Below are 14,835 nucleotides of genomic sequence, written 5' to 3'. Positions count from 1 at the left end.
ATCGGCAACGTGACGCTGCCACCGCCTGCATAATGTATAATCCACGCCTCGACTTCAAGCATGAATCGGCACAATACAGTCGCGCCTAAAATTACTTGCTCTATATATACAACATAGCGGCAGAATGATTACGCTGAACAGAGTGATTAACATTGAACATTGATTAACTTTCTCCGTTAAATATTAAAGCGATTTAATTACAAGCGTATCAATATTTGTGTGCAATCAATTGTCGAATAAAAATGACGCATCGTTTTTCTTCCTCTGTTAGTCATTGAGCTTACTTTTACGAATTCAGCTGAATACGATTGATTATGCATAAATTAGACTATTGATTTCTTTTTACAATAGTGAAATTATTAAATTTTACGTTAGAATTGTACCAATCGAATCATAAATTTGCTGGCTAAACTGTACATTTTAATAACACCGGACATACCTGTATTCAAACGTTCAAACGTTCAAACGGCCGTCTCGAATCGAGCCCCCTCGAGGAATGGGAAGAAAAAAACCGGAAGGTAGACGGTTTCAAGAACAACAGTGGCGACACATAGCTCGCGCGATCCACTAGAATGATTACAGGCCACTTGCGGTTTCTTTCAATTTTGTATTTGCCATAGTCGTGTGTAATTCGAAATGGGGAGCACAGCAAAGTGGGGGCCGAAGTGTTTGTTTATGCATTCGCCAAATGCAATTACACGCGCACTAGCATTGTACACTGCAATTCCACCGGCAGGGGATGGCTTTTTATTGTTGCTTCCTCTTTGCCTGAGTGCCTTAATTCATCGTGTAAATGCACCACCTCGCTGTGCAGCAGCATGCTAATCAAAATAGACGACTGCACCGGCGTGAGATGAATTTCTAATTGTTCTTGCTAAAAGTAGCTTCATTTGTCAAGCTGTCGCTTAAAAAAGTAGCTGCACTATGAAAATATTAAAAGCTAATTTTGAATAAAACAAAATACACATAAGCGAAATGAGGAAAATGCAATAAATTTTGTTTTATAACTGTCCAGATAGTAAATGCAAGATTTAGAGCTCACCTCGGAAATGCAGACTCCTAAGTAAAGATATTCTCAAATGAAAAACTTTATAACGTGGAATAGCAGTCACCAAGATTTACGATGTAATATGGTAATTTTCAGCGGAAGGGCACTCGAAAACGAGCCGTGCTACAACAGCCCCCTAACGTCCCGTTATAAATATTCGCTGGATTTGCATTTTTTTCCTTCTACGATGCCAATGTTTCTGGAAGCATTTCGCAAAGACGGATACCACCACTTTGGAAGATACATGCTGAAAGTTTTAGTGCACTGTAAATGTTGACTCAGACGCGGAAGCTTGCGTATGTAGACACTCTAGACATCGAGACATGATAATTACGACACTTGTTGCTTGTATACTAAATTTTCAGAAGCGCCAAATTTTCACCTTTTTATCTATTCTTATCATTGATTCACGTAATACATAATGAACAAGAACTAACTCAAACATCTCATATTTTCAATTTCTTACAGTATGCTTGATGTTATTTAGGTATTTTAACAATAAATATATTGCTGAGAATGAAAAAATCGATAAAATGAACAACGGCAATTGAAAAAAATATATACTTTTCAACTATTTTCATCCTATTTTGAGTTCTACTGATTACAACATTCATTGATAATATTATTACTTTTAATAATTTTTTTCTTTACCTTTGGTTTAATTTTGGGAATCCCAACATGCATCAAAAGTACACATAATTATTGTTTTAATAATGAGCACGTTATCATTTGCATGGTAATCAAGGGTGCCATAACGTAAATAACGTTATCCGCGCTTATGTATAATGATTTAAATGAAGGCACGGTAATCCAAAATACCTGAATACACTAAGTTCATCGACTATTCAAGAAATCGATGCAATTCTTCGATGCAATAAAAAAAATATCTGGCGAGGACAGTAATCATTGTAATTTGGAATAATCAAGAGGGACTATGGCTTGCCTTGCAATTTCACACAATTGATTGGTCGCGCGCATATATAGAAGCGCAGTTTTAATTGCACGTTGCCGAAATATATTCAAACGAGCCAATTGCTGAGCATTCTCTCTCTCTTTCTCTCTCTCTCTCTCTCACTCTCTCTCTCTCTCTCTCTCTCTCTCTCTCTCTCTCCCCCTCTCTTGATCAATCCCTTGCACTTGCACGTCGATGATATTTTTTTGTCTTATTCACGAGAGGGAAGATTTTCTATAGCTGACTAATTGCCTGGCTTATTTGGTTATGCCTGTTTGCCTGTACGTGGCTGCAATTTCAAGCTATATGATTGACGCCTTGATGCATCGTAGCGTGATAATACATAGAAATGACAAGGTCGATGGGCAATTTCGGCTATTATGTGCATTTGAAAATAAACAAGCCAATTTACAGTCTCATTGCTGTTGACACCCATTCATATGCTAGTTATTATTAGTTGACGCATGTACAATATAGTTTCATTAACCATGCGTACATTGCTTTTTAATTGAAAAATGAAGAAAAAATATGCATATCGTTTGGAAGCACAGGCCAACACGCGTTGAACCTAACTATCGTACCATAAGTACGGAAAGATTTTCTGTATGCTGGATACTAGTTTGACAGCAAAAATGATTGAGCCTTGGTTTTGTAGATAAGGGACAAACAGGCGCATGAAAAAAAAATTTGCCCGAATCAAACTATGTGACAGAAACGTAATTTCGAGGCATCGAATTGTTTTGTTTTCCTTCACTTTCACAGTTGACGTGAAATTGGCGCGAGGAGGATAGCCTCGCAAATTGTTTTGTTTAACCAGCATCCGCGCACACGAGCAAACTAATCGAGCATCGTCCCCGAGCGTCACTCACACAGCGTGTCAACGCGGCAAAAACATTTTTCCACCTCGCTCTCCCCCCGTGTCTCTCGACACATCGCCCTCGCTCGCCTGCATGCTCTCTGGCGTGGACCGTCCATGGCCTACGAACGCAATTACACCTGAGTAATAGCGTTGCCAAAGTAACTACGCGCACGTACGCGCGAAAGCTAAGCTGCACAGGCTCGCAATATTACAGTGTGTGCGTCCCTCGATCCATCTGTAAACTGTCCAAGCCGACAATCGCAGCGACGCGACACACCGCTCTGCCTCTGCTGTAACAAAACCCCATTGTGCATCGGACGCTGCTGCGCTTTGGTTTTTTTACATTGCGCGACAAAATAAAGATCGCGACCAAAATAAAGATAGCGCTGATTGCGCTATTCGACGACGACGATGAGATTTTTTAGTCGGAAATGAAAAGGGTTGCCAACCCACAATCACGTGGACTGCAGCTTGATCGCTTAATGCATGCGCCAATCCTTTCATCGATGGGCTCTTTCATACCAGAGTTGCTTTTTACACTTTCGAGCGTGAATTATTATGTTCAGCCGAGGCCAAGGCGTAAATGCCGGTGAAAGATTTTTTTTCACTTGTGTTTTTCAAAGAGTTCAAAATAAATGACGATAGACACGAAAAACACGAAAAACAGCGATAGATTGGTAGCACCACAATCTACTATAAATTAATTGTTGAAATTGATGTCGATCACGTGCAATTAACCTACAAATTTTCTAGCAGAGAGCGAGGGAGACAGGAGAGACTCTGGCTCACACCATATCACTAGTGAAATTGAATGCACACTGCACATATATGGAGAGAGAGAGAGAGAGAGAGAAAGAGGGAGAGAGAGAGAGAGAGAGAGATAGAGAGAGAGAGAGAGAGAGAGAGAGAGAGAGAGAGAGAGAGAGAGAGAGAGTAAAGTAGGCTTTCCGCAGCAGTACGGTACATATAGAAGCTCGTTCGAATTGCCTCATCTCCTCGCTTACAGCCACATATATATTCCCTTTGATGCATCGTCGCCGCCAGCAAAATCCTAAAGCGAGAGGTCATTGAATTACGGACTAAGCGTTGAATATTAATTAGACTTGCGATAATAAGCGTCTACGCCCGTGTCGATTTATCGTTGTAATTGAAATGCGATATTGGCGTCATTGCGTCTATGTATACGACCAATTATAGTATTTCGCATTGAGCTGCTGTAAAAACGCGCATTGCGTAAGTTACTTGCGAAAAATCTTTAGCAAGTTCAATTACAAGTATAAAATCGTAGATATATTGTATAATATTCGACGACCGAGCAGAGAAGCAAACTGTTCTGGCGCCGAATTGCTAATACCTCGGAGTCGGCCCCTTCGAATGCAACGTTCAGCCGTCGTCCTTCCCTCCTCCCGCAGCATCGATTCAATTCAATACCACTCAATCAGTCAATGTAACGCGTGTATGCGTTGATCAAGCTGCGAGATACAAGAAAGCGCCCATCGACAATGCCGGATTAACGCTTCGGGGTGGGCTATTGCGATTGAGGAATGCATTTGAGTGCAGTGAGGGGATGTAGTGTGAACCGCGATGGTATGTCGCTTTCAAGGGTAGATTAATTGATTGTCGCACTTTCGAATCAAAAAGTCGAGAAAAAAGCAACAGTGTCACTTTGTTCTGGACCCGACAACACATTCCAGAATAAAGTCACACGAAGTGGAATCTGCGTTCCAAACGAGAGATTAAAGTGCTGGCAGTAATTTTTGCGAACAGGCGTGCAAAGCAGTCCATTCGATATAGAACAGGCGCTTCTTCGCGTTCCCCCTTTCTGCGTATATACCCTAGTAAATTTTTTAAAACCTATCCAAGCCCCGTTCAAAACTTCCTGCCCACGAAGAATCGAACTCCTGTAAGCAACAGACTCCCCCGTCCATTGAAAAGCGAAAAGACATTCGTGATACTACGGGGAGTGAACGAGTCCACGTAGAACAAACAGCGAGATATATATACGCATCTGTATGTCTGCTGTTTCAGGTCCTTCAGCTTGAAACTGAATATAGGATTCCTCAAGTAATTGATGTTAGACGACTCTTATTCTCTCTGTATTATCTCTTGAACTTTTAGCAATTGTTTCAAAAGCTGAATGAAAATTAAAAGCAAAAAAGAAATCTTTACGTATCTACGTATACATACATATGAATATCTATACATATCTGCAAAAAGAGCGAGAGGAAAAGCCATCGCGTCATCTTTCCACGGCAAATAGTACAGAAATTTAAAGAATCTCACAAGTTGGTAAGAAAATATCATTTGCAAGTAAATTGGAAATTAGCCTTGTCATAAGGGTCCGCCTCACACTACCACACTATCGTATTAAAAACTTAACTTACTTCCGAAATATTTTTATAAGGTAATTTCAAGCAAGAAGAACAAAACTGTACTTACGTTACGCATAAGGAAAAGAAAGAGAAGAGGAACAGTAATTGAGCAGAGAAAAATACAGGTGTCTAAAATTCGAAAAATCCTACGTGTTCTCTTTACCTCACATTGAACCCTTTTCATCGCGTGCGTCCGTAATAGCAGACATCTTAGAGGAATTGTCCCAGGCTTCTGTAGCTACTGTATGAAGCGAAGCGAAACCGTCCAAACAGGATTTTCTCTGTGTTGCGTCGCAGTGGGACCCACGGCCGCTAGACAAATAGAAAGTGTAAAAAGGAACCCTCTATTTCTTGAAGCGCAGCGGATTTGTAATCCCTGCCAATGACTTAACTGAGACTGCGGCAACGCGTAGCCAATGCGATGTCGTTATTTTGCCATCCCTGCGTGGATATCTATACATGTGTAGAGGAGAACGTCTCTGATCTACGCGTCGATGCACATCCAGAATATTATGTAGGTGAGGGGAGTCTTGCTGATCTATATATGTGTGTGCGGACGGACACGCAAACTGGACGCTATATTCGTGCCAGTCTCCCTTATCTATTCCTATACTCCTTGATTGTCGTCTTTGATTAGCACGTACAAGCTTGCGCGTCTAAGGTTTAAGATTGACGTGATGATTTGTGCATAGTATAACTCAAAAGAATGAACAAGATATTTAACCATGAAAATTATACAGAAAGATCGATTTCGAAGCCAAGCCGAGTGTACGGCAATTATCAATTTGATCTACATGGCCAATGTCATATTCATATTTGTTTTCGAAATAAACTTCCAAACTTATAAACGGCTGCAGTTTTGCTTTTTACGACTAAAGTTGCAGACCAGAAAGAAAAAACAGTGCGACGTTGCATACGAATGGTCGCTCTGCACTGGACAAGTATTATTTGAGAAGGGTCATATGCAGCCAACAAAGGACGATCATTGAGCAAAAAAAATCACACCCCGTGATTCAACGCAAGGCGAGAGTTCGAGAATTTATTCAAAATTATTCAGCTTGCGACGAAAAGTCTAAAAATAAAGGCAAAAAAACACGACCCTCTCTAAAGCAATTTTTGCCTCGGCACTTCTGTCCAAGACCGTCCTATATATCGTATATACAATAACTGTCTCTCGTGAATATATATATATATATATATATAAAAGTCTCTGCAGTCGAGTGGCGGACATAAGTCGCAGGCAGGCAGTCGCACGAAGTTTACATGGGAATGTCTGATCTGCGGCAACGCGCGAAATCCCTGCTAATTATCCTCCTACCCCCTTCTGACAATTAGGTAAATCAGAGCAGAGCAGTGAGATGCTCTCTTGCGTCGCGCACGGATCACGAGGACAATTACCTGGGCCCCTCCCCCTTGAAAATTCCATCTGCGCTGCGACGTGTATTATACAACCCGTTCGAGCGAGTATTTCGGCTGCGTCGTACATATTATGCATATGGATCGGAAGAAGAAAAGTATAATATTATGCCGCGGAGGAGATGGATTTACGAGCGATCCTAATGATCCTTGGCTGCGAGTGCGCCTACGAATTGCCGTGTTGAGTTTTCGCCTTTCGAAAGCCGGTGATTTGTAAATAAATTGAGCTTGATAACTTTATAAGCATATGCGCATCAGAGATTAGATTATTTTTGATGAAGTGTGCTGGCAAACCGACCATCTGAGAGAACCCGCTCAAGTATGGTTTTCAATTATTGGAAGCAACGTTCAATTATTATTACTTATATAATAAAATTATCCGTGGACAGATTAGTAAATCTTACTATTACGTAGCATAGTAAATCCACTTATCGTCAAACGCGCGCGCGCGCACACACACCCGCGTACGCTGCGCTCATGTAATTAATCCGTTTCTTTCTAATGTAAATCCGTTGTCACGTGTGACGCTGCGTTACATCCCCTGAAGACAATATGCACGTTACAGAGCGCGCGCGTGTAATGACATAGCGAGGCAATGAAGGGAATGCACATAGGTGAATTAGTCGAATGTTGTTGCAGGACTTACGTGTGTCATCGGTATCGTCTGTCCTTTGTTGTACGTTTCTCGCCAAAACAAACTTTGAACGACACACATTCTCACGCGGCTTGTGATTTGTTTGATTAAATAATTCGTATAACTGATACCACGCGGCGATTTTTACGCGCGTCCTCATAAACAGGATTATGCAAATATATATAGCAAGGAAAGACAAAAAAGATTGACAAACCCTCGTAAACTTTCGACGTTGGCCACTGTTAAATCTTAACCGACGGTGTTATTGCGGTTGATATTCTGTTTTTTTTCCTATGCTGCATACAAAAGGAAAGAGAGAGAAATATCGATACTTCCTATGCTAATTGACGTATCGCAATTAGCATAGCTAACGCTCGCGATCTTGCAGACACACGCACGTGTACAGTTGGCGAGGGAAAAGGTTGATTGCGGCGGCTGCTGCTACTTCGTCTCGTAAATTCGTCGATATGGCCGTAAGAGGGGGAAAGGGACACACAATGGACATAGAGGAGCGCGGGATTAACATAAAGGAGGAAGAGTCAATATCGTAAACATGCAGCGCGACAATGCGACCCCACAGACAGATCGCCCGCACAGATAAATTCGTCGATATGAGTGCCAAGCAGGGGAGAGTTGCTTTCTCGCCCTTTTTGCCTATATATAGCACAGACGAATACTTTTTTTCTTCTGTGTGAAAAAATAGACGACACTATCGTTATTCATAATTCCAGAGGTGAACTGATGCTTACGTGTGTACGCGTCTGACTAACAAAGTGGCAATCTTGTGTAATGTATGTTTAATGGGCATTAGCTTTGCTCAATGAAAGTCGTCAACGGTCTCTGACTACTATTTTTGGAGATTGTATGCTTTGAATTACGATGATGATACTTGGACCTTTTTTATTCTGCATGGATGAGGATGAGAATCTTTAGCTAGAATTTTGCTTCTGTGTTGGATTTAAAACAAATGACGTTTACAGCACTGACATGTGTAGACTCTGAGATATAACGAACATAAGGGATGATCGTGTGGTTTAGTTGGCCGTTGTAGGTGGCTCCACTAATCAATTCACAGCCTTTTCTCCGGAAAATTAAATTTTTTAAGCAATATGAATATATTTATCGGCCTGAAACTACTGCTATTAATTTAATGAATCAACGTAACTCACAGTTTCAAAAATCACAGTCTTTGCTTTATTTTTCATCTTGAAGCTTTTGCAACGATCATCTCTACGAGAAATCCGATTGAAATTCAAATGTTAGGGTAAAAGTATTACCTCCAGACGTTTAACCCCTCGTGTTGCTGATGAGGCAAAACTTTCTTCCGAAAGATCGACGGCAGCTCGGGCCGTTGTTGCGCTCGCGCGTCTGCACGTAACGACTATAAGCCAAACTCTCGGCGGCGCGTCATAAAGCGCCGAGTATATAATGCAGTCGCTCGAAACTGGAACGTCGCCTCGTAAATTCGTCGATATACTCCCAGTTCGTTTGGCTTCCTTCTTTTTTGCAGCCTTTCTATTGTCGCGCATCTCATTTACTTCTTCTTTGTTCACTTATTTCACTTTTTGGTTTGTTTGCGGAGGGCACGGTGATATAAATTCGCCGCCGCAGGCTATGCTGCTGTGACAAATTTATACACCTGAAAGTACAGGCAGGTTTTTTTTCTGTTCTCTGTGTACAGCAGGTATATGTATGCGCAAATGGGCGAATTCATTTGCATTGTAATTGTGAGAATTGCAGCGTGCAAAGCAACGCTCTTACAATTTTTATCGAATCACCGGATTGACGATGTATGAGCAGTTTTTTTTTGCCAATGGTTTTTTTTCGGGAAGAGTAGAGGGGGGGGGGGGGGGGGGATAGGAAAGAGGTTTTACAAGCGTAACGTACACTGGCATAACCTTTTTTTCTGCTGGATTTTATTTTGTCTCTTGCATAATATGACCGCGCGACGATGGTGGTAGTGTAGTTTGCAAGAGCCACGCAATGAATTGAAAATCTGCATGCAAATCTGCAAGCTTCGAGCTTTCGTCCGATCCGATGAATAATGCAGTTTTTACATCGATAACTGTTAGATTACATTCATGAATACGAACCTTTTAAGCTTGTGGAAAAAAGTGCGTTACGAAGCGCAACGCACACATTTTATTGTAATAAAAACTAATGCATTCATTTTTCATTCCGAGTGTGAACGATAAAAAAAAGTATGCGTAAGCTTTTTAAAATAAAAACTAACGTGTTCAATAATTCTGGTAGCTTATTACAGAGAGTAGCTGCTAGCTACTGCAATCCTTGAAGTACCTATTGTACAATGACGACACGTAACCAATCGTTTAATGAGCACAGCACCCGACAACAACGCAAAAAACACTCTCAAGACGCATGAACTATCATAAGTAACGGCACGTTAAACCGTGACCTTTTTGTAGTTTTTTCTTCGCACATGCAACAGAAAAAAAGGAAGCACTCGAAGCAACTCCAACCCTCTTGCATACGTATCGTGGTAGACTGCAGAGCAAGCCAATATAACCGCGTCGTAAAGTGTCGTCTTAAGCCTTGAGACATAAAGAGCGGCGCGTTCGTCGAGTTTACCTTTAACGCCATGATTATCGTTAAGCTCGCAGTGGTCGTTGCCGTTGTCGATTGCGCAGCTGAGATAAGTGAAGTTTAGACTGCCGATATATAATGCCGGTTCCCCTCGGCGATATATACATACGCATGTCTTTGCACGAGTTGCGAGCTTTACGATCGTAAGCTCGTCACGTTTGCATATATCGATACGCGTCACTTGTGTACTTGCCTTTTCTTTGCCTTTATTGTTTGGAAAAGAAATCGAAAAGGCTCACCTGATTTGACCAAGAAGAGATAACTCTTTTTGAACTTGGACTGTGTGACAAGATTCGTTCACTATTTTTGACTGCATGATTTGTAACTTTCCATGATCTAACTTTCCATGTTATCGATTAAATCATTGATTCTCTGTTCTACTGATAAGCTGCATCAGCTTATTTGATTACAACAACAATGTTGTTTACAATGCACAATGAGATATTAGAATACACTGACCGATATTTCCATAATGTGCTACGTGATCGCAAACTCAGTACAAACTTCGTTATTGTTTATTTATAATAATAAAGAGGGTTTTAAAAACTTTCACTGAAAAAAAAACTGTTGACTATGAGCAACATAAGCCAAACGAAACCGACCAACTATTCTTAATTAGTGGTTAATTAATCCGACATTTTAGAGACAAATCTGCACATCATAAAACTCGCAAGGCTAATTCGATCAGCGAGACGAACTGGCGAAAAAAGTACATAATGACAAAAGTCAATTAGCCGCAGGGAAAAAAAGTTTTTAACTAGAAAGCTTGAGCGCAGTGCAACGTAGAATACATTGATGGACAACAGTGACTCGGGATTTATCGCTTAGATAGATACTTTGTCATATTCCCCTTTTAACGAGAGGCGCGTTATACCTCGATTAATCATCGATATTTATATTGGAAACTCATTGCTTATAAAAGTCCTTCATTATGCACACACATAGAACGTCCAAAGTCTCGTTTCTGTCTGTTTTAAGCTATAGGTTATAAGACGCGCGAGCGAGTAGGGGCCAAACTTCGTTATAGCTGCAGCCGCCAAAGGAGATTAATTAATCTTTGTTTATACTGAATTAACTTAGAATCTGATCCTTGGTATTGCGAGACGCAGGCTAAGACATAACAGTCTCTTGGGAAGACTAAACACTTCTTTACAATAAAGATTTTTCGGATCGTCCAAACCAGGTTGGTGATTGTTCGACGAGCGACATTATTTTCGAGACTTTTATAACTACTGAAATACTAATGGTAATCATTCTCAAACGTGTCAGATAGTAAGTTCTGACTCACACTCATGCTCACGCAGCAAAATTACTTATGAAAGACTCTCCCTTACCCTAAAAATAATTCAGTATCGTCTCTCTCAGCGCGAGCAATAATCAGTTCTTCATCGAATAAACTAGCGCGCAATATGTCCTCGTACAACGTCACGTCACCAGAAAAAAGAACAGCACGTTCCCTCTCCGCCATACAGATCCCAAGCTCATAAACAATTGCATATGCTCGGTAGATACGCCTTCTTGCATATATATCGAACGCATGGCTTCTTGTCCCATTTGAGCAAGTTCGCACAAATCTCCCGGTAATGACAGATAGATGTCGAGAGAGAGAGAGAGAGAGAGAGAGAGAGTGAGAGAGAAGCCCTCCCTCCCCTATGCGCAATATAAAGGGGTTGCCGGGAGCAAGACCGCGCAACGGCGACGACGACGATTTTGGCAAGCCCGCAGCTATACACACGCTCGACCTGTCCCTGTTTTATATGCGCTATTAAGGCTTCTTCTCCGAGATGAGCACGTAGTGCAAGGCTGTGCACTGATGCTTCAACGGTATTGGTCGTGTGTATATGCGCGTATTTATAACACCAAGGAATAGTCCGTTGTTCGATAATTTTCGGAATGAACAAACAAATCCCGCTTAAAAGTTTGCAAAGACCATGCCTGTGGAAACCAAAGCGATCATTAATGAAGACGCATCGAATCCCTGGAAAGTTACGGAGCCTTCAACAATCCGATCGAAAGAAAACAAAGCCCCCTTTCCGAAACTTTGGTATAACAGAAGGGAGGCGAGATCAGAAGCTTGTTTCATCTATAGGCTTTCACGCGTGCCTATAAGCTCAACAGACTATATATTTCTACAAAAATAGTAGGTAGAAGGGGGAGGATTATACGCAAGGCGAGCAATCGTGCATGTGTATATGCACGCTCTAATTAATGTGCGATCGTGCGTTAATATCGATTTCGGCTGCGAGCACTGCCCCTTGACGTCCATATTGATTTGCTGCAAGAGACCTACTGAGCCGGTATATCTCTACGTTCGCCAGTGAGATGGACACGTCAATCAGCTGAATTAGTGGACTTTCGTTATGATCATTGATTATAACATACGCGGCTCTGAGATTGAATAAAGTACCACGGAATCGATGTGCTTTTAATTGAACGAAGCTCAAGTTGTCATGCTAATTTGTTTTTCGAATGTTGTATTGAATTATAAATCGAGTGCCTTTCACTTTCATCAAAATAAACGTTTTCTTTCGTTCGTTAAGGTTCTATTTTTCCACAAAATTACTATGAAAATTGTCAAATACAGCGATGAAATACGTCACTCGCAAGAATAATTTAGCCAAGCCGAGATAACTGAAAAATGCGAATGAATTCTTAAACTTAACGCCTCCTATCAATTTCAGACCGAGCCTTGCGTAAACCAATAATTTCACATATTTAATCGTCGCAGACACCAATAAATCCTGGAAAAACTCGTCCCTGCAGAGCACTTCGCACTCGCAATTACGCGCCGTGCGAACGAAGAATTAACCAAATGTAAGAATGACTTTCCGTAGATTGAAAAAAATCCTACACGCATGGGTTTAATTAATTCCAGTGCCGTACGAAATGAGTTGTGAAACGTGATTAAGTAGCGTAATCGAAAAAGTAAAGGGGTGTAAACATGACGCGAAAAAAGAGAGAGAGAGAAGGAAGTGAGTTGGTAATCTTGAGCGTATCTCTCTTTTTTGCACCCTACGGTCAGATTGACCATTTGACCATATTAATTCCAATCACACGAGTCGCTGAATTTTAATTATCTATAAAAATGCCTGCGCAGCTTGCGAATTGCTGTCTACTCGAGAAAAATGCTTGCGTCTGAGTATGACGATAGTATCTCATTTTCACGGATCGGTCCGATAAATTTTCTTTACTAACTTTTTCATCGTGCTATATGCTATCAAAATTTTGATTTTTTTCTAAGGGATATCACGATTACAACGTGTACAAGATCAAGTAGAGTTACAAAAACTGTAATGAAGAAATCTTGCCAATCCACAAAAAAAAATAGTCTGGCTTTAATATATTACCAGGGCAAACAATCGTGTGTGCACATATTTGCGATAGTCCTTGAGAAAAAGTGAAATTTGAGTATATGATATTCTAACGATCGTACTTGGGGGATTTAACTAAAGACATCCTTTCAAGCAATCATCAAATAAGATATATTGATGAAATGAGATATGGCGAAGGCGCTTTACACAATAAAGACATCATTTAAAAATTCGATATCATTTTTAATGTAAAAAAACAATGTCCATTCACTTTGCCGAAATTAAAAACTTGTTGACATAGTGCACACCCTGAAACAAAAATGTTAAAAAGGAAAGAAATAGCAAGGACGCTCGCTCAGGCGATGAGTTCCAAATAATAGCATGGTGTATTCAATCTCACCCTTGAACGTGCATGAAAAAGCGTTCGCGCATCCGTCACTTGTCTCTCTCTCTCTCTCTCTCTCTCTCCCTCTCTCTCTCTCTCTCTCCTCTCATCTCTCTCTCTCTCTCTCTCTCTTCTTTTCTCTCATCCCATTGAATCGGTCGATCTGCTGGCTAAAGGAGTGACCACTCGTCAGCAGGCGCGTTCAGACACATTTTTTCGCTTTGCTCATTTCCGTCCTCTCTCTCTCTCATCTCTCTCTCTCTCTCCGACTCTCTCTCTCTCTCCTCTCTCTCTCGTCCTCTCTCTCTCTCTCTCTCTCTCTCTCCCTCTCTCTATTCCCCATACTCACATACACACGCGAGTCTTTTACTCCGTTCGCACTTCGTTTTCCCGACGTGTAGTAGTATCGTCGGGGCTCATTGTTTCCCTATCTCTTAGCGCGATGCAACTACTTTTTTTTCTTTCTTCCTTTCAAGTCGTATCATATTGACTGACTTGGACCTTTTTGTCGAGATAAGTAAAAAAAAGCGATAGGTAAACATGAATTTAAATCCATACAATTTCCTGAAAATCTACAGTAATAAGCTTGAAATCTTTTAAAAATTTACGAAGATTTGATTGAAAGAAAACATTCCTCAAATATTTTGATGAACGAGCGTCGAACCAATTCCTTAAGAATGTACTTTAGCTATAGCAATTATTTTCTTTTGCCACTCGCATATAATTTCCGGTAAGCAAGAAAAAGAACTCAAGACGCGCGTGAAAAAAATTTCCTCACAACTTATCTGAAATTAGCTTGCACGCGGCTCCGACGCATTTTCCAATAACCACACAGCGGCTCTATGTATATTTCCGGACCCGCGGACAAACTGCATGGAAAAGCGCGCGAAGAGCAATCTCCGATTTACGAACCAAGGAGAAATTCGCTTGCAAGAGAGGATATCGAACGACAAAGATCTTCTCTCCTTCCTTTTTGGCATCGAAGCGACGAACTGGAGAGAGGATGTGTACGAGGGAAAGGTGTGGGGTTACAACTAGTTCGGTTTAGTCAGAGGTGGAGTTTTGATAATGCGAGTGTCTACAGTTAAATTACAATGTAGTGAACGTGTCAAGGGCAACAATATTTCTATTTCTAAATAAAAATAGTGAAAATGCGATCTTATAATTGCACGCGTCTATCAAAAGTAAAGAAAAGTTAATTTTCTTTTTTAATAAATATCCACAGTCTCTGTCGTTGAAATGAAAGCATAACTG

The sequence above is a fragment of the Phymastichus coffea genome, unplaced genomic scaffold (genome assembly GCF_024137745.1).
Source record: "Phymastichus coffea isolate CEN01 unplaced genomic scaffold, Cenicafe_Pcof_1.1 PCOF00222, whole genome shotgun sequence".
Taxonomy (NCBI): Eukaryota; Metazoa; Arthropoda; class Insecta; order Hymenoptera; family Eulophidae; genus Phymastichus; species Phymastichus coffea.
The sequence above is the reverse complement of the archived record's forward strand: the minus strand, read 5'-3'. Positions refer to the sequence as shown.